Source organism: Notechis scutatus, chromosome 2, assembly GCF_049901735.1.
Source record: "Notechis scutatus isolate UNSWTSFEM ecotype Mainland chromosome 2, rNotScu1.2, whole genome shotgun sequence".
NCBI lineage: Eukaryota > Metazoa > Chordata > Lepidosauria > Squamata > Elapidae > Notechis > Notechis scutatus.
Window position 1 is genome coordinate 48,734,802 of NC_142010.1, and position 15,898 is coordinate 48,750,699.

Below are 15,898 nucleotides of genomic sequence, written 5' to 3' on the forward strand. Positions count from 1 at the left end.
TGGGCTGTCTAGTTTCTTAATAAATGTAGCTTTTATATCAAATACAATTCATTGCTGTGACCATTTGTTGATAGCTAGATTAAGCCATCCTCTAAATTCAAGATAGCTCTTTTATGAGTACTTACCTTTTTTCAGTGAGGTACTCTGCAAATTAATGATGTGATCTATAGATAGTATACTTAATCACTGCCACTTAATCACTTAGTACTGTTTCATCACTTGGTTTATGTACAGCAGTGTATCCTCTAACAAGGACACCTGCCAAATTCCAATCTTTAACACCTTACAAAGATTGATATATTTAAAAGAGAGAGAGAGAGAGAGAGAGAGAGAGAGAGAGAGAGAGAGAGAGAGAGAGGGAAGGAGGGAGGGGGAGGGAGGGAGGGAGGGAGAAAGAAGACCAGATTTCTGAGTTAGATTTAGCTTCTGGTGTTCATATAATTATTTTGGCTATAATACTGGAGTAATTTGACATGGTTTCTTCCAGTTTTTTTCTTTACAGTGTAACCTATTGCCTGGAATGCCCATCCAAGTATTATCCTTATATGATCCTGCTTAGCTTTTCAAGGTCAGCTAGGTGCTGCCTCCTAGTTTGATGTCATTTAATTATGTCATGATAACAAAATGCTAAAAATGGTAAACAGTAGAATACAGAATAAAAGCTAAGTGGATAAAAAGAAACTATAGAAAAGCCAATAATTATTATCATCACACTCTTCATCATCACACAACCAAAACCAATCTAGTTTGGAAAAAATATATATAAATGCATTTGTAATCCATATTCAACAATTTTTATCTGAAAAAGTAGTGATATAATATGTTGGGGATTTCAGATCTAGTATTTATCCTTCTATTGATTATATATATATATATATATATATATATATATATATATATATATATATATATATATATATATATATATATATATATATATATATATATATATATATTAGATATACTGCTAGATATACAGAGAGATTTATTATCATATTAAAGAGCTGATATGGAGAGCACAGTTGCTTCTAGGATAACAAATTTATATATCTTCTGTTTAGAAACAATTACATTCAATCAAGGGAAAATAATCTGTGCAGCATATGTCATTCTGAAAAATATATTGATGATGAATTGTTACACTGCTACCATTTTTAGATATTATAAAGGAAGTGAGCACATTTGTGGTGGACACAATTTGTGAAAAATGCTACTCTAAACTCACTGATAAAAAGTAAAATGTATTCTTGTAGTGCTACAGCAATAACTTCCCTATAAATTAAGGAATAATTTACAATCTAGTCACTTTTAAGACTAGAATATTGATGTATTGAAATATGTCTAATCATTGTACATTGCAGTATTCTGCAGATGGAAGAATATTAGAACCGGTAATGTGGGAGATGGGGAGAATCCTAGAATGGAGAGGAGGAAAAAGAAATTATCATCTTTGATCTTTGGGAGACAATACAGTAGATTGTTTTACTAAAGCATTGGTATCAGTGGTGGAATTCAATTTTTTTTACTACCGGTTCTCTGGGCGTGGCTTGATGGGCGTGGCAGGGGAAGGATACTGTAAAATCTTCAGTCAGAGGTGGTATTTGCCGGTTCTCCGAACTACTCAAAATTTCTGCTACCGGTTCTCCAGAACTGGTCAGAACCTGCTGAATACCACCTCTGATTGATATTTAATTCAAAACATTTCAGTGTACCATATTAGGATACCATGGTTCTTTAATGTGACCAATAAATCAATCCATTTACATATAACTTAGAATAGGATAAGGCCCACTTTTATTTATAACATGCGGCCTCACTGGAAAAAAAAATTAACAGTTGGTATAAAATGATCAAATTTTGCTTTGAGAACTGTTATGTATCAATCTACATTTGCTTAAATTCATGCAATTTTGTATTTCTATTTTGTACAGTAACATTCCAACAGTCTGGAATTTGCTGTAAATCTCCTTCCCATTCTCCATTGTGGTGGAGATAGCATTCAGGATTGGGTGATCAGTCTCTGCCTGTGATTGGACTGAGTCTGTCAAAATTTTGATGACACTCCCTCTGCTGCTAGGGATCTCTACAGAAATTGCCTCAGTCAGCTTGTTGGACGATGTGTTAATTTCTTCTCCTTAGCAAATTTAACAAATCATTTCAAATTGATTGGAAAACTAGGAATAAAATCACCAACCCTGAATTCTATTGCAAGCCGGAACCGGTCTACTGCTTTGTCGGCTGTCATACGGCAGCGTGGCCGGGGCTCTGCCCCGGTCATTGGACGTCTGATCGGCTGAGGGCCGATCTACAAGGTACTGAGGTTCTGGTTGCGGGAGGAGTTTGAGCATTTTTCTGGAGATGCAACTCTAATATCATGGTATCCATGTGTTTGAAGCAGACCTTTTCTTTTGGGGCCTAGGGGAATAGAGGCAGATCTGTACTTTAATTAGAAATTCATAGGTATGTTGTACATCAAATTTTATGAAGATACTCTTTAATTGTGATAATAGACTACACGGTACTGCAAGTTAGAAGGATTACATTCATTTTATAGTCATTTGAGAAGGATTAGTGCTCACTAATGACTCCCGCTGACATCTGATAAAGAATCCTTCCTGAGAAATGTGAAACCAAAATGAGAAGCCATCAACCCATTCCTTATTTATTGCATGGATGGTTTGGGGAAAATTATATGTGTGCTTAACCTTTACATTAGTGTAATATAATACTAATTGTATATAATTGTCTCTCTTTAATTGTTGAATAAATAAGACTTGATAGAATAAAATTTTTCTTCAGGCCAGAGGTAAGATGTCACAGCAATTAGCTTTGAGAAGACTATTTGCTTGCCTATTTCCCTTGCTTGGCCTATCCTGAAGGATAAGCATTTCAAAATGGTTCTGAAGAAGTAATTTGGACCCTCAGAAGACATGAACATAGCACCTCTTTGGCTGCTTCTGTTTTCTGACTTCTTCACGTACCTGAAAAAAAATATTGTTGCTTTAAGGAGTCAGCCTGCTAAAGTAACTGTTAACAGAAGCATTTTGGTTTGAATCCTGAAGAAAAAGATGGCTACTTTAGGCATGCAATGAGTTTAAAATATCTACCCAGCTTCAAAGCAGAGTAAAGAAGGATGTGCTTGATAAATTAAATTCCCAGTTTGATCATTTTGGAAGATTTCATTATAAAGTTTTGTTTCATTGTTTTTCCCATTCACAGTGACTTCTTTCCCCTTTGGAGTTAAGGAAAGAGAACGTGCTTCATATATAATACAAAGACAAAATAGAATTGCTCTGCTAAATTAACTTGCAAGAACTATACTTTCTTGTTAGATCCTTTTGCTTTTAAGAGATGTTGCGTGTTATTTTGCTGTATTTTATATGGTTACCTGAGAACTGTATCTTGTGTTGCATTTTTCTGGTTGTGGAATTCCTATTTTTGTCAGTTATCCCATATATTTTAATTTTACTTATATTTTTTTCTTCTGTTTGTTCCTCTGCAAGAACTAGGAATTAAGATCTGAATTCATAAAAAGTAAATAGCAGCTACAAATTAAAATTTAATTCATCCAAAATACAGATACATTCATTCTGGGTCCAGAGGATTGTTGGTGAGAAAGATGCTGTTCAGATAGCATCTGCCTTTGTAATTGAAAATCCATGATGCACTATACATATTACTATTTAGGCACATATTAAAAATATTTTATTTGATTATATCTGATTTGGAGCAATGAGCTATTGATATAGCTTATCCAGGTCACTGGAGCAAATTATCCCTGAAGCAACTTGACCATTGTTGAGTTGTCCTGCAATAATTTGACAGCAATGAATTGGCAGAGGCAACTTGGTAGCGGCGAGGGGCTGCTATGAGCGGCTGCCTCAAGCTGGCCACACCAAGTTGTCCCATTCTGCTATGTTGCTCAGCAGCACAAGAATGAGCCCAATAAGTGTTTCCGTCTCTTCTCCTTCCTTCACTTTTTAACATTATCTATATGCAAGTGAGTGTCCCAAAGAAATCAGTTTGATCATTAAGGTGGCCTTTTGTACATATCTACTTAGGAGCAAATTCCATTGAATTGCATTAAAGGAAAAGGAATACCTTACAGACAACTTTACTGATTTCATCTAAGGGATAATATTTCTTAGGGAAGGGAAGAGGAGGGGAGGGGAGAGAAATTTCCAATACTCCCTGCCAGATTTCCACAAAGAAACTCAATGGGGAAGCTAGGAGGAAGTTTGAAGTTGGTCCTGCTCCCACTGTTATTATGCCCTTTCTTGGTCATTCTGTTTTGCTGTTTAGTAAGGAAATATTCCCCTCCCTTCCCTTCCCTTCCTTTCCTTTCCTTTCCTTTCCCAGCAGGCAGGTAAGTGGCTACTGCTGGGTGATGGAAGGGAGTGTGGGATTGTGAGACTGGCTGGGAAACCATAACAGGACATTGAAAATGAAAGTCATGTAAGTGTAGCAGCAGGCCGAAAGCACAGCAGCTGCCATTAAGTAGTGAAGGGGCAACTTCCCCAAGTTTCATTCCCTTGGCAGTTGTGGGTCTTGGATTTTGGACACATCCTTTGAGGTTAAAGTGTTATCAGATGATGCACCATTTTGCCAGTTCAATATTATGATGAGAGTTTTAGTAGTATATAAATCCTAAAATTGCCGGTTGAGCTTTAAAATATCTTAAACCATTTGTGACAACATGACTTTGGATGCATAAACATCCCTTTAATATGCAACAAAAAATAAAAAAAAATTGAAGTAGGATAAATGATGATCTCTGCTTACAAGTAGCATCAATTGCTCCAAATATTGAACAGTTATCCATGAAAAGAAATCACATCCAGTCACTGAACAATGATTAGTTTGACCTCCTTGCTAATTGTAAAATTCGATTTTATTTTTTTTGTACTTTGAAATATTAATGTTGCATTTTCAATAAATAGTTTACTGTTTGTTTTATTGATTTTTTTCAATCATCAGTGTTTTGCCTCTTGGTCAGATCATCTGGACTTTTTAATTTTTTAAATGAACAGTTTTAACAACCTGAAAAAATTAGAAAATCTCTGTCCTAAGGTGTTAAAAAAACATGGAATAATATCTTACAATTATAAAATCAGATGTTTGGGAGGTTATTTTAGGCATCTTACCAACAGATGCTTAATAAAGGATAGTTGTCAATTTTTTATGTTAATGGTGCAAAGATTTATGTTTATGCATGCTTTAAACATATACTTTTGTAGCTTCTTATTGGTTGAATATTCTTAGAATGGTGAAACAAGATCTCTGAAGAATATTAAGATTCAAAGAAGTTAATGTAATGCTGAATTACAGTCCCTCCAAAAAGGTGTGTGTGTGGGGGTTCCATTTATAAAGTACTTTGGATTTACTTTACTTGGACTCTTACAAGTTTCTATGTAGTATTTTAATGTTTGTTATTATATATACATTCCTATATAAAACCTACATTTTTGTGCAATTGAATATGCTGCAGATTTTGTTCCTACCTCCTATTTTCCCCACAACAACTCTGTGAGTTTGGGCTTGGGCTTAGGAAGTGTGACTGGATTGCAACTCAGCAAAATCACTCAGCCAATTTCTATGACTCAGGAAGGACTGGAAATCATGATCTCCTGATTTAAAGTCCAGCACCTTAATCACTACACCCAACTGCAGCATATGTGTGTGTGTTTATACACATACATACACAACAGACATATGTCCTTTTTTTTTCTTTAGCACTAACAAAATATTTGGACAACTACAACTACCCTCTGTATGGAGGAATAGGGTCAAAAGTATTTTGGCTTGCTAATTCATAGATAAAAGATCCTACTTTTTGTAGAATAGTATGAGAATACTTGTAGTAAAACTGGGCCTTTGTTATATTTGCCATGTGTTTGCCAAAATGAGCATAAATTGACCGCTATTGTCCTTATTTTTAGCAGATAATGGATCAGGTAAGCATAGCTATGACTAAGGATAATAATCTATTCCACACCCTCTCTATCTTATGAAAAAATGTTTTGTGAAAGTCTCAGATGACTAAAGTAATACCTTAAAGCAGAAGTCAAATTTGATGGTCTCATCTGTTGACAGCCATGGCATTTGGAAGATTATGACTTGGAATATAAAGGAATAAATGGAATGAGTATGAGTTAACAGATGAATGTGGGGTAGAAAAATAGATGTATTTTGGACTTCTAGTTTGAGCTTCTTCAGCGACAGACCGAAACCTCGTCCCTGCGAGGCTTCGATCCATGCTCACTGCTGGAGTGCCCCGAGCCAGCTGGTTTCGGGGCTGAACCACCCCATAGAGGTGGTGAAGAGGGGTTGCAGTGGTGGTCAGAAATGGCCACCACAAAGAAGAACTTGACCAGAAAAGAATGTGCAGGAGGAAGATAAGAAGAGAAAGTTTTGGTTGACCGGGTCAAACAGCAAAATCAACAAATAAGGTACCCTGGAATTGAAACTGTTAAAAAACAATAACATTGTTCCCTAAGAAGATTTTTAAGCTGTGAAGGAGAGAGAAAAGGGAAAATATTTGGTTTTCTCCTTTTCCTATACTGACAGCTAAGAGACTTAAGCAAGAAATTGGGAAAAAATCCACTTTGACATCAATAGGCATTTAATGCTGAAAATAAAAAGTCAAAGGGATAATAAAGATTTCTGGATAATTAAAAGCTTTTGAAAACAGGAAAGGAGAGAGGAAGAATAAAAGGGCAGGATCTGGAAGGGAGGAGACTGCCTGGAATTAAAAAAGAACTTACAGCAAAATCTCAACAAGGCTTCCAAAAGATACATTCTAACTGAAATATCACAACAAAAACCCCAGGAAGAGAAAGTCAAAAAAGAAATAAGAAGATATAACTCGGGACTATCTGGATTACTGGATGATTTCTGGATTCTGGGTTATTGTTTTGAATGACTAAAATCAATCGGGTGGTTGTTTAAAACTGTTTAAAATGGCTCCACTTTTAGAAGAACTGAAAATGGAACTTAAAAAAGTACAAAGAAGATGCACAAGAAGGGAGAGGTTCTTTTGGCTTCGTATTTCAGTTTTTAGAAATGGAGATTTGGAATTATGAGAAATCACAAGAAATTCCTGCAGAACAAGAAGATTGCGACAAAGAAGAAGCCATCTTTAATGAACAAGTAATCTTAGATGGGGGAAAAAAAGGAAAGGCGAGAAAGAGAAGGGAAAGTTTAAGATTGGGAAAAACAACTCCAAAAAAAAAAAAAATAGAGTGAAAAATAAGTATAAAATCAGAAAGCAACAGAAGAGGGAAATGCAGAAGAGAGAATTAGAACTAGAGAGACAAGGGGGTAAAAAGGGGAGGGAGAAGATGAGAGGGAAGAAAGAAAGGAAAAGAAGTTATAAAGGACAGAAGCAAAATATAAAGAAACAGGGTCTATTTAGAGATAATGGGTGAAAACTTAATGGAAAAAGGGATTCTGCAAAAGTACATAAGATAGTATTGTTATATTAGAAGCAGAAATAATTTTAGAAAATATGAAACAATGTATGATTAAAATGTCTGATAAAATAGCTACCGTAATTCAGTGGAATTCTTATCAATAAATAAATGTAACAAAAGGTATATTTAATGATTTATAAAACATATGTGAAGAGAAATAAGGGAAAAATTAATTATGGAGATTACATGTGTTTTTAAGGAAGTATGATATTTAATTGAAAAGAAGTGTTAAAGATGTTATGGTTTTAATGATTATTAACGATAGAACTGAACTGGAATGGAATGAGGGTTTATAATTACATATATTTACAATCTTTCTTTTTTTAAAAAGAATATAGTGTGTATTATGAGAATGTGCCAAGCAGAATTCGATTGGAAGTTATGTATTATGTATTATATTGAAGGTCATAAACTTAAGGTATATATTGAAGTTTAAATAAGAGTTGAATGGATCTAATTAAAAGATATAAAGGTGTCATACTCCAATTAGTAACTATAGGAGAAAATTTGTTTAATGAGAAAAGATAATATGAAATTGAAACAGAACAGACAAAAGTATAAATATAATGATTTGAATTGAGATGAGATAATCAAAATAAAATTGAGAAAATTAAAAGAGGGGAAAAACTATATAGAAAATGTAGAATAGTATAAGATATGGAATAGAATACAAAAAGGAGCATGAAATTGAGTTTTGTGTCTGTATAAAGAAGTTCAACCCGGGACCATGCTATTTTCAAAAAAGATGTTTTACTTGTATTTTGTGTGTGAAAACCCAAATAAAACTTTATTTAAAAAAATAGATGTATTTTGTGTCTGTTTAACTATCAGAAAACAAGGATGTAATTGATTTGAATGATAGTCGTCTGCTCGGTGGAGTAGAGTTAATGAATATTTATATGCAGGTGGAGATTTTTCAGTATAAAGCATCAAATGGCTAAAATGCATGAATTGGTGTCATCTGTATTATGGATGTTTTGAAAGTAGGAATCCATAGTTAGAGATAGTTACATAGTACGTTCCTATAGATGGTGGATGGTAATAATGGAAGAACTGGAAATGAGTTTCGGGTGATGAGTCAATACTGTAAATGAATGCAATCAGGAGAAAAGATATTTTAATAAGTTATATGAATGGATGGATAGGTGGGAAAAAAGAAAAAAAATACTAGGCCACTCAAAGATCCAAGAATGAATAAATGGATGAAAATACTCAACATCTGTTTAAGGAGGAAAAAGTATGTTTGTTTCAAATAGCAGTTAAACATGAATCTATTCGTATGTATACATGAAAAAGAATAAATATGAATCTAAAAGCATGACTGGTTTTATTTCTGATGAAAAACTGAGATGATTACTAAAGTGAAAAAGAGAGTAGGACGTACCATTTTTTAACAATATCAAGAGTGGATCATGAGAAAAATGGGCCGGATAAAGAGGGGGTTACATATGCTGTGAGAATCTTGAAAAAATAGCAGAAATAAGTGTGTAATTGGTGTAGCAAGATAAATCTTAAGATAGCTGTGGCTTGTTTGTAGAGTGGATGTGTGAACATGTTTGTGCATCTGATGGAAAAAATGCTGTTCTCACCCCATATATACCAAAGAAAAAATAGCAAAAGAGAATGATAGAATTGGATGAGTTTTCAAGTGTGCCTGGTAGGTGTTTCAGTGACCAAAAGGATATGGTTGGGGACAATAAGTAAAATTTGGGAAGGCACTGCAATTTGATGTTGCACTGGAGTGTTCAGACCAGATTTTTAGTCTTAACAAGCCATGATTAAATATATGGATATAAGTAATCGTTTATTATATGTTTCTAGATTTAGTGAAGGCATATAGTATAGTAATTAGGTTCTTTTACACAAAGGAAAAGCTTTGGGATTGCTTGCTGAGTGCTGTAAGTTAAAATAAAAATATGAAAAGTTAAATATGAAAAGAAAACATACATTCGAATAAATGAGATGTTAAATGAATTGTTAAACATTAAGTAAGATAATGCTGTATGATTATATTTAGCTGCTTAATGAAGCTAAATGAATAAGGAGTGTTATGCATTAGAGGTATATTGCTTGGGAATGTGAGTGGGCTTCTAGATTTGTGGGCAGGCAATGACATGTTGTTAAGCTGGCAAACTGAAAGATTTTTAATGAATGTTGGATAGACTGTATGATGTAATGAGGAGAATGGATCTAAAAATAATATATATTTGACCTGAAAAAGGAATTGAATGGTCACAACTTTATATAAATAAGTAGTGAGAATCTAGAGCAAGCACATTGTGTACATTGGAAAAATGTTAACTAAAGACAGGAAAATAAATAGATAAAATTAAGGATGTGCAAATGCTGGCTGAAAATAATTTGTATTGCGTGGGTTATTGTGAGAAAGGAACATTTGTTGAAAAAAGTGGAAATAGCTATGTGTAAGGTCATGCTTCTGCCCCTTTTGTTACACAGAAGTGGGAGATCAATTGATTATGTATATTTATTTACATTTATTGGCTGCCCAACTCCAGTGGACTGTGGGTTTCCATCACTGGCACCATAGAAAAAGAAAACCAAGTCAAATTCCATCATGATCTCAATAGCTTCTATTTCTTAACCAACCTAAGCTTGTGCCTTTCTAAAAAAAAACCTACATAAAATGATGTAAAACCATCATGCTATAGAGAAAAATGATGGATTGTCCACATGCTTCCAGCTTCCATTCAGAACACACTATCAAATTTATTATCTTTAGACAGATTATACGTTGCAATCACATTAGTTCTGATACACTAAACAGAGATGCTATAGTTGGAGATGATAGACTGATGGAATGAAACCAGGCATTCAAAAAACTGAATTCTCCACCCAGCAAGTTCAATACACAAATTAGGAGAGCCAGATAAATTCTAAAGGCAGTCCTATTAAAGGATATACTTCAGAGATAGAACCACAGAGCAATCTGGTTATCAACTATAGCTCAATGAAATGCTCAAACATATCATTATGAAGCCATAAAACATACTAGACAATGACACACTTTCCCAGGTTTCTGATGGCTGGGCTATACTTGCATATAAACAACTATCCAAACTCTTATTCTGACAATAACAACAACAAGCAAACAAATGGCAATGATGCCAACTTGGGAACCAGATTTTGTAATAAGCCCAGATATCTATTTTGCCCTCATATCTACACGAATATCACCATCACAAGCCCTGCAGTTTCACATACAAAGTTAGAGGCATGTTCTCATATTTTCATTCTATGAGCCATAATCTTTCCTGATATGTGCCATAATCTGCCAGCAATGCTTCTATGGTAGGGTGAACAGATTTGCACAATAGAATTAATATACACAAGTTTCACAACAGGATTCAAAACAGGAACTAAATTATAGCAGAACATTTTAACTCCCAAGGTAGTCCATCAAAGACCTTAAAGTAGCAGTTCAGAAAGAAAGAAATTTTGGTAGCATATTTCAATCAGAATAGAACTGGAAGTCTTCTAGTCCAATCCCCCGCTCAAGCAGGAGATCCTATGCCATTTCAGAGAAGTGACTGTCCAGTCTCTTTTTAAAAACCTTCAGTGATGAAGCACCCACAACCTGCAAGCTGTTCCACTGGTTATTGTCCTCACTATTAGGAAGTTTCTCCTTAATTCCAGGTTGCTTCTCTCTTTGATTAGTTTTCATCCATTGTTTCTTGTCTTGCCCTCTGGAGCTTTGGAAAAAAAGTTGACCTCCTCCCCTATGAAAAGAATAAAACGGGAGGCAGCTGATTCACACATATCTAGAGGTTTCAGGTTATCTCACAATTGATAGGCACTTGTAAACTGCCTCCTAAAGAGCCCTATCTGCATAACTACCTTGTCTTCTGCTCTCATTCCCCATCTGTGCTTCATCCTGGTGTATCTAACTCTCAGATCAATCAAGATACTTCATGCATCCATGAAGTGACCTGCTACTCATGAAAAATGTATGTGTTAAAAATGCTAGGCTCAAAGAGATCCAATTTGGTATAGTGATTAAAACACCATGCTAGAAACGGAGAGATTGTGAATTTTAGTCCCTTTTTAGGTACAAACCCAACTGTGTAACCTTGGGCCAGTCACTCCTTCTGAACTCTAGAAAGAGATCAATGGCAAACCATGCCAAGAAGACTGCAGGGACAAATCCAGGAGTCAACATTCACACAGACACAGACACACAGACACACACACACACACACACACAGAGGATCATAAATAGCAGACTCTTTCTAAACTGAAATAGATCTGGGCATCCTTATAATGATCAATTTCAATGTGATACCATAGCTCTTCTCACATTTTCTGAGTGCATACAGAGGCCATGTCAAATTAGTACAACTCATCTGCAGTTTTAACAGGTAAAGGTTGAACAGACCCCAGAGTTTCTTAGGAAAAGCTATTCATGGCCAATTTCCTTCTGTAGTGCACCTCTTTAGCTAGATATCCTTTGAAAAGATAGTAATCGTTCTCAGAGAAGAGCTCTTGTGTGTTTTCAGGGCAACAGAATGCTCTACAGCTAAAGATCTGCCTGATTAGTTCAGAATGGGAAATTCAGCAACATCCAGGCTCCTTCCAGTTAAAGCCTATTTTATTCAGAAACAAACTGATGGAATCTGCAGGTGACAATATGTGGGAGGTACTGAATATGGTGAAGGATAAGGAAATTATACAGAGAAAGACTGGATTATTTCCTGAACTAGAATAGCAAAAATGTAATGAAAGTCAGTGGGAGCAAGTATAAGATTGCTGTATGCATTTGGCATGCGTATTTCTAGTTGACATTTTAATACCTAAAGTACAAGTTGGTGTGCTCTATCTGCATTTTACCAACATTTTGTAAAACTAGGAGCATCCATCCTAAAAATATTATTTTATCTATGTTGTATTCAGAAAAAAACTCTCCTGCTGATATGATGCCTGAAATCTGTAAATTTGTTAAAGATCCCAAGAATCCAGTTCAGCCAAAGATTAGCACATCTACCCAGTTGGACATAACAAATCCCAATGGTTATGTCAATGAAGATTCACAGTCATCCAAGTAGAGTTGGCTGGAAGTTGAGTCATGGCACATGAGCTTCTTTTTAAGTTGCCATGACTCAACTTCCAGATATATCAATAGCACTTAGACTTATATCTCTTCACAGTTCTTTTCAGCCCTCTCTAAGCAGTTTATGGCGTTGACAATCTGGGTCCTCATTTTACCAACCTCAGGAGGATGGAAGATTGAGTCAACCTTGAGCTGGTGACACTAGAACTGCCAAACTGCAGGCAGCCAGCATTCAGCAGAAATAGCCTACAGTACTGCATTCTAACCACTGCACCATCATGGATCCTAATGGTTACAGCATAATTTTTTGGGTTCAGCTAAGGAATGTAGCTTGGAGCTCTATTCAGACAAATAGAAAGTAGAAAGAGTGAGAATCCAAATAATTTTGCATCCACAAATACAGCTTGCAATTAAATGGACATCATCTTCAAGGTGAACATAAATCCTGCTGTATCATCCAGATCTTTTGGTTGCAGGTGAAGAGTTTTACTTCCATATGACATAACTCAGGCATTACCCAGAAGTTTTTCATTGGCTGAACTCAAGTGGATAGAATGATGAACATTACAACACATGATAGAATCATCCACTCAGTCAGCATGTAGAAAAAATTCACACCAAGGTGACAGCTAGTTCATACATCTTTCTTGGGTATTTTCATCCTTCTGTGACTCATATAGAAATTGTCCTCTTAACAATATGAGGGTTGTTTGTTTGCTTTTTGCTAGGATCAGTGTCTATCTCAAATGCCTCTGTGGAAAATGAGATTGGATGACAAAATCAGTTCAAGGTCTGTCTGGTGTGAGATGATGCTTGTTAGTACAAACAAGATGGGGAAATTATACCATCAAGAATGTGGGACAGCATATTCAAATTGGTGAGATCTTCTCACTACAATATATTTAACTGATGCTAATAAGGAAACTCACAATCTCATCCAATACAGGTTTTTTTTTTTAAAAAAATGAATGCTTCCAAGTAACACCTTTTTAAAAGCAGTTCTTTCTTAAGAATATGCATTAAAGCTTGGACAATGTTATCTCTGCTCAAAGTTAATTGCATGCAAAGCTAATTGTTTACAGCAATTTATTTTTTTTCTTGCTGCTCCTGCTCTTTTTCATATCTGAACCTGCAACTTCACTGGATCATGTTCAGAAACTACCAGGATCAATCACTTTAACCCCTCCTAGCTCAGTCCATTCAGAGTGTATTTGTTTTAGGACTTTTCCCCCTGAATATTGTTTCCACTTTGCTGCCTGAAATAACTCATGATTTCCATCTTGTGGGTCAATTTCTTCATCGTACCTCGGAGAATTTTGGAAACAGGAGGGGAAGGAAACTATTAGTAGAGGTGACTGAAAGACAAAACAAAACAAAATGATTTTCTGAATGAACCTGAACTTCTGAAAAACTCTTGGTGAGTCCGGGCTTTCTTCAGATTCTCTGAAAAAAGTTGAAAAATTGAATCCACCTTGAATTGAGATGAAATTTTTTGGTGCTTCTTCTGATAGCATATCTTCCTTTTCCTCTGATGGCAACAAGGCAATTTTCATTATGCTTTATATGGGATCTGCGAAGGACCTTAGTGAAGTGAGACAAACCAAAATATTCAGACTTACTTTTTTTGTTTTTGCTTTTTATATTGAGGAATGAGGAATTAAAGGATGAAATTATTGCCTTGTACCCACCGTGCCTTTAATGCCCCCAAATAAATAAGTCGCCCAACCAAAGGAAATGATTGAACATTTATAGATTAAGACTTTTTGCTGGCAAATGATGGAAGCCCATGCAGATCATTACTTCAAAAAACGAGGTACAAGTAGTCCTTGACGTACAACCACAATTGAGCCCAAAATTTATATTGCTAAGTGAGATATTTGTTAAGCAGGTTTTGCCCCATTTTATGAACTTTAATAACCACAGTTGTTAAGTGAATCACTGCAGTTGTTAAGTTAGTAACAAGGTTGTTAAGTGAATCTGGCTTCCCCATTGACTTTGCTTGTCAGGTCACAAAAAAGTGATCACATGGCCCTGGGACACTGCAATCATCATAAATTGCCAATTTTGACAGGCATCTGAATTTTGATCAGATGACCATGGGAATGTTGCAATGATCATAAGTGTGAAAAACAGTCATAAGTCACTTTTTTAAGTGCTGTAATTTTGAATCAGGGGTGGGATTCTATTAGTTCTCACCTATTCGCTAGAACCAGTTGTTAACATTCTAAGCAATTCGGAGAACCTGTTGTTAGAAGAAATTACTGGCCTAATCCTGTAAGGAAGGCAGGAAGGAAACATTCTGGTGTTGTTTACAGAAACTGCCTCTCCGTTAACCCTTATTACTTTCTTGGCAGGACTAGACTTCCTGTCTCAGGAACGTCCCTGGAGTTTTTTCCCCCTCTTTTGCTGGTACTTTGCTTGTGTGGAGTGACCATTCAAAGTTACAATGGCACTGAAAAAAGTGACTTATGACCATTTTTCACACTTATAACTGTTGCAGCATCCCCACAGTCATGAGAGGCTAGGCGAGGAGATGCGTGCCTCGATGTGAGTGATATTGATTTGGCCACACCCAGCCAATAACATGACCACCAAGGCACGTCCACCTAGTCACATGACCATCAAGCCAGGCCCACCAACTAAGCCACACCCACAGAACCGGTTGTTAAAAAAATTGAATCCCATCCCTGGTTTGAATGGTCACTAAACTTTGTAAACTGAAGACTATCTGGAGTAAGGTGAAACCACAGGGATGTATTGGCCTTCTTTTGACTCTGGGGGATTCCCAGAAATGAGTGAGTGAATAAAGAGTGTTTTTCTCTCTCTTTCTCTCCCTTTCCTTTCCCCTCCCCACATTCTCCCTCCCTCCCTCCCTCTCTATGTGTGTGTCTATGTGTTTGATGAAGAAGTTTGACAGTATAGAAATACCATTACTCATTTAAATAGGTATTGTATCCTCCCAGTGTGAAATACTGGTTGTAAGGCTGTGTAAATCATGCCTAATGCTATGGGGTTGGGGAATGGGGAATAAATGTAAACATTTATTTCTTACCTGGAATCAATACACAGGGAAGATTGTGTGGGCTAGAACATACCTGAGTATTGCTGTGCAGCTTCAACTGGAAACGATCCACTTCTAGAATATAGAACTTGCCTATCATTTCCAAAATGAAGCACTTCAGGGATTTCATTTTTTTTTTTTAAGAAAAGGAAATCATTAATCAAAAACCAATCCCTTTCATGAAATAAATTCCTTATTTAAATTTTAAAGAGCTTTGCAAGCACAAGAGGAACAGAGCTGGCATCACACTTACAGGGAATGTTAATAGTATGAATTGAATTCACTGAGCCTTTTACAGAG